This window comes from Ovis canadensis, chromosome 10 (assembly GCF_042477335.2).
Source record: "Ovis canadensis isolate MfBH-ARS-UI-01 breed Bighorn chromosome 10, ARS-UI_OviCan_v2, whole genome shotgun sequence".
Taxonomy (NCBI): Eukaryota; Metazoa; Chordata; class Mammalia; order Artiodactyla; family Bovidae; genus Ovis; species Ovis canadensis.
Window position 1 is genome coordinate 100230475 of NC_091254.1, and position 4524 is coordinate 100234998.

At 57.9% G+C, this 4524-nt stretch overlaps 1 long non-coding RNA gene across 1 annotated transcript; it reads left to right on the forward strand.

Moving 5' to 3' along the window:
* The first annotated feature begins 220 nt into the window (after positions 1-220).
* On the forward strand, positions 221-3214 carry LOC138446962 (uncharacterized). The gene is made up of 3 exons (XR_011259628.1): positions 221-737; positions 2255-2314; positions 2709-3214. It is a non-coding gene; the product is annotated as an uncharacterized lncRNA (long non-coding RNA).
* Positions 3215-4524: the final 1310 nt, after the last annotated feature.

Consider the following 4524-nt stretch of genomic DNA (forward strand, 5'->3'; position numbering starts at 1 on the left):
GCCTGTCTGGCACGTGGCCCAGCCCAGCGCCGCCACCCCCCCAGTAGTGAAGGAGCCCCGAGGGGTGGCAGGCCACCCATGCAGCCCCCGACGCGCCCCCGGTCTTTCAGACTCGTCTCTAGGGCTGGAATGCGGCAGAGGAAACGCTTTTGTGCAGCCCAGCTTATCTAATTTCCCAGCTTGTTGCTCCGTCTTATCAAAACAGGCCACTTCCTGTGTTACACAAGGCGGGGAGGTGTGAGTGGCCGTAGCGAAAGCCCGGTGTCGGAGGAGGGGGCCCTCTGCCCCTGGTCTGGACGGACGGGCGGCTTGGGGCTTGGACTGTGAGGACACTGGGTCAGGGACACGGTGGGCTGGGCAAGGGGAGGCCCTTCACCAGCTGGCCTTCCCACTTGGAGCCGCCTGCAACGTGGTGCCTGGCGGGAGGCGGGCCAGGAGGGCAGCGGAGGAGGCGGCGTGTGCGCAGCCCAGGTGTGTTCCCCCCAGATTGTTGTGAGTGAGCGGCCTCGAGGGCCCCTCATCCACCCAGGTGGAGGCTGTGCGCCCTTCCCGAGGGCAGAGCCCGCCCCTCGGAGCGGTCCGTGTGGCGGAGGGGGCTCCACACGCGCTGGGACCGCGCGCAGCCAGCCCACCCCCACCGCAAGGACCCAGCCGCCAAGGCCTTGCTTTGTCTACACCCCACGTACTTCCTCATAGGGTTATTTTAAGCCAGTCCTGGACGTCACAGCATTTTATCTGTGAGTATTTCAGAAAGTATTTCTAAAAGCTAGATAAGAACTAAAAACACCCCAGGAAACCACAACTCGTATTTTACAATGAAAATAGGTTGACAGTGATTCCTCCCCGTCATCAGATAGCGGATCTCCCCGGCTGCTTCCCCAGCTGTGTCTCCTGCAGTTTCTCACTGTTTCAGCGGCTCTTTTGCCATCTTCTGGTCCAGGCCAGACCAGGCTCTGGGCTGGGCGCGGGGAGGGGTCAGGCGTGGCCCAGGGCAGCTTGGGGCACATTCCTGTGCACTGGGGCCAGAGTATGGGGCCCAAACCGTCAGGAACTTGGCCGCCCTCCGCCCAGGGGAGTGTCTGCGCCCAAGAGTGGAGGCGGGTGTGTGGAGGGTGCAGAGGCCGGATGGAGAGGTGGGCTGGGACCCCGGGCTGGGGCCACGACAGCTCCCCTGGATGAACTTGATCGAGGCTACAGGCACGTGAAGTGTTCATGCGAGCTGGCTACCCGGGAGCCTTCCTTCCCAGGGTTCTGCAGTGACCCCTGACCCCCAAGCCCCTCGCCCATCAGCCCCCCGAGGGAGCACCTTGTGTTGGCAGGAAGTCCTGAAGCTCAGCTCTGAACGTGCGTGCGGCTGTGACCGCCGTTCTGCTCCTGAGTCCCTGACCCCCAGGCTCACCGTCCTCGTCCCGGGTGTGAGGGGGTAGAACCACAGGATCTCCGGGCGCCGGTAGAGTCTGCAGTCAGGGTCAGCTCCCTGCAGCCCTGAGGCCTCCCTGACTCCGCCCTGCTGGCCTCCCTCCTCCCCTCCTTCGCTCGTCAGGACTCTGAGGTTGCACTCGCCCCGGGGCCATTGGTACCGTCGCCCGTCTCAGAGCCTCCGCGTCCACAGTCCCGTCGGCCACAAGGGCACATTCGCAGATCAGGGGTGGGTTGGGGGGGGGCGTTACCGCCGCCTACACGAACAGCTTTGCCCCAAGTGAGCAGACACCTCCCCAGGGTGCCCCTGGACTCCGCGGCTCCCAGGCTCCATCAGGCAGTTTTGCTGAGATTCTGGGCCAGCATGAATGGTTTGAAGAGATGTCCTGATCAACAGTTGTGTCGTCAGCTGTTGACAAGACATGCAGCCGTAGTTCCTGTGAGAAGTGGCCTTTCAGACACAGACATCCCTGAGCTGGGGCTGCCCCGCACCCGTGGCCATCTAGCGACGGGATTCTGGGCCCTGGATCCCCCCCGTGCTCCAGACGTCGGGGCCAGCGTCATGGTGCAGCTGCCGCCGCCTCTCCCTGGGGGATCACGTGTGAGAGGCTCAGGGCCGGTCAGTTGTGCCCCCGAGGCCTGCAGCCCCACCCGTCCTCACCAGGACCCTCTCCCGAGGTTCTCGCATCCATTCTTGCATCCATGAGTTGATGACTATTTACCAGATTCACATCAGCGTCCTCCAGGAACCATGGAGATGTGGAGACGAGAGGCACGAAATCAATTAAAAATTTAAATATAGAGCCTTTTGCAAAGAACTTACTTTCTTTAATAGGGCAGATCTCAACCAATAAATTGTCCAGATGGCACCTGGAGTGTGGGTCCTGACAGTGAGGTGAGAGGTGGCTCTGGGGGAGGTGGCTTCCTCCCACCTGGGGTGGGCCTGGGGGACGAGATGAGCCTGGGGGGGGGGGCTCCATCTGCGAGGATGCATGGGGCACGTACCCTGAGTGGGGACTGAGGCCGGGGCTGGAGGCAGGGGTCTGGGGAGACCTCGGGCGTCTCTGAGGTGACTTGCCCAGAGGCAAGTCTGAGTGGGACTGGCTAACCCCGTGAGCAGTGGAGCCCAGCCACAGCCCGTGGGCGCGCCGGCCACACGGTCACGGCGAGGGCCTCGGCTGAGGACGAGGGGGTCGTCAGCAGGACAAGCTTGCTGCCAGCCGGTTCACTGGCTGGAGGGCCAGTGCGGCACGCAGGAGCTCTGCTCACCAAACCCTTTCATGTTTCAGGGGAAGGGACCTCGTAGGACAAGCACCCACTAGCCCAGCCCTTTATCTGCTTCGGACTTGAGGACCGCTAGAATTGGTATGTCAGCTTGAGGAGCTGAGATGAATGGACCGCTGACCTCTGGCGTTTGCTGAGATGCTTGTCATCTTTCTTGAAAATTGCACCAGCCACCCCTCCACCGCGTGCTGGGGAGTTAGGGAGCGGCCATCTTGCTTTGTTCCCCATCTGAAGAGAAAGCTGTTTGCTGTTTCACCGTAATCAGTATATTAAATGTAGGTCCTTTAAATGCCCTTCATCAGCTGAAGCAATCACCCTCTGTTCCGCTGTGCTCTTCTAATGCGGGTTTATCTAGTTTGCTGGGTTTTTAAAGTCACGAATGTTGAATTTTGTCAAAGGCTCTCTGTACATGTGTCTCCACACATCTCAATGACTGTATGGATTAATTTTTTCTATAATACTGTAAACAACAGAAATGGATTTTTAATTAAAATTTTAATCTTTGAGGTAATTGAAGATTCAGGCTCAGTTGTAAACAGTAAAGCAGAGAGACTGCTGTGCCCTCTTCTGCATTCCCCTCCAGCAGTAGCACTGTGGACAGAGTCGCAGCCGGGGCGCGGAGGGCGGCAGAGGCCAGCAGGGGCTGGGGCGCCGGGGGCGGCAGAGCCAGAGAACAGCTCCGTCTTCACGAGGGTCCAGCAGGCGCCTGCCTTCAGTCAGGCTCCGGTACCTGCAAGCACTTGGTTTTATGTTGTGTCTGGAATTTACACTTTTTATGTTTGGAAAGACGGGTTCATGGGGAGCTACTGCATGAAGTGGGGACTCTTCTTCTCTGTACCTTTTATGCTCGAAGGAAACGACTGCTCTTTGGTCAAGTGTACAGAGAACTTACCCCGTTTTTCTTTATTATGTTTATTTCAAAAGGCTGTTTGTGTGTGAAAGGGTTCTGTCCATACGTGTAACAAATGTGAGTTATTATTGTTGGGTTGTAAGGGCTCCAGAATCCCTGCAGACGGCGACTGCAGCCATGAAATTAAAAGACGCTTACTCCTTGGAAGGAAAGTGATGACCAACCTAGACAGCATGTTCAAAAGCAGAGACATTACTTTGCCGACTAAGGTCCGTCTAGTCAAGGCTATGGTTTTTCCAGTGGTCATGTATGGATGTGAGAGTTGGACTGTGAAGAAAGCTGAGCACTGAAGAATTGACGCTTTTGAACTGTGGTGTTGGAGAAGACTCTTGAGAGTCCCTTGGACTGCAAGGAGATCCAACCAGTCCATTCTAAAGATCAGCCCTGGGATTTCTTTGGAAGGAATGATGCTAAAGCTGAAACTCCAGTACTTTGGCCACCTCATGCGAAGAGGTGACTCATTGGAAAAGACTCTGATGCTGGGAGGGATTGGGGGCAGGAGGAGAAGGGGACGACTGAGGATGAGATGGCTGGATGGCATCACGGACTCGATGGACGTGAGTCTGAGTGAACTCCGGGAGTCGGTGATGGACAGGGAGGCCTGGTGTGCTGCGATTCACGGGGTCGCAGAGTCAGACAGACTGAGCGACTGAACTGAACTGAAGGATGCATGTGTGTGCGCTAAGTTGCTTCAATCGTGTCTGACTCTGTGGGTCCCCACAGACTCTAGCCCACCGAGGTCCTCTCTCCTTGGGATTCCCCAGGTGAGGATGCTGGTGAGGGTTGCTGTTCGCTTCCCCAGGGGACCTTCCCGACCCAGGGCTGGGACCCGCGTCTCTTCTGTGTCCTTCGTTGGCAGGCAGGCTGTTTACAACTAGCACAACCTGGGAAGCCCCCGGCTGTAAGGGTAT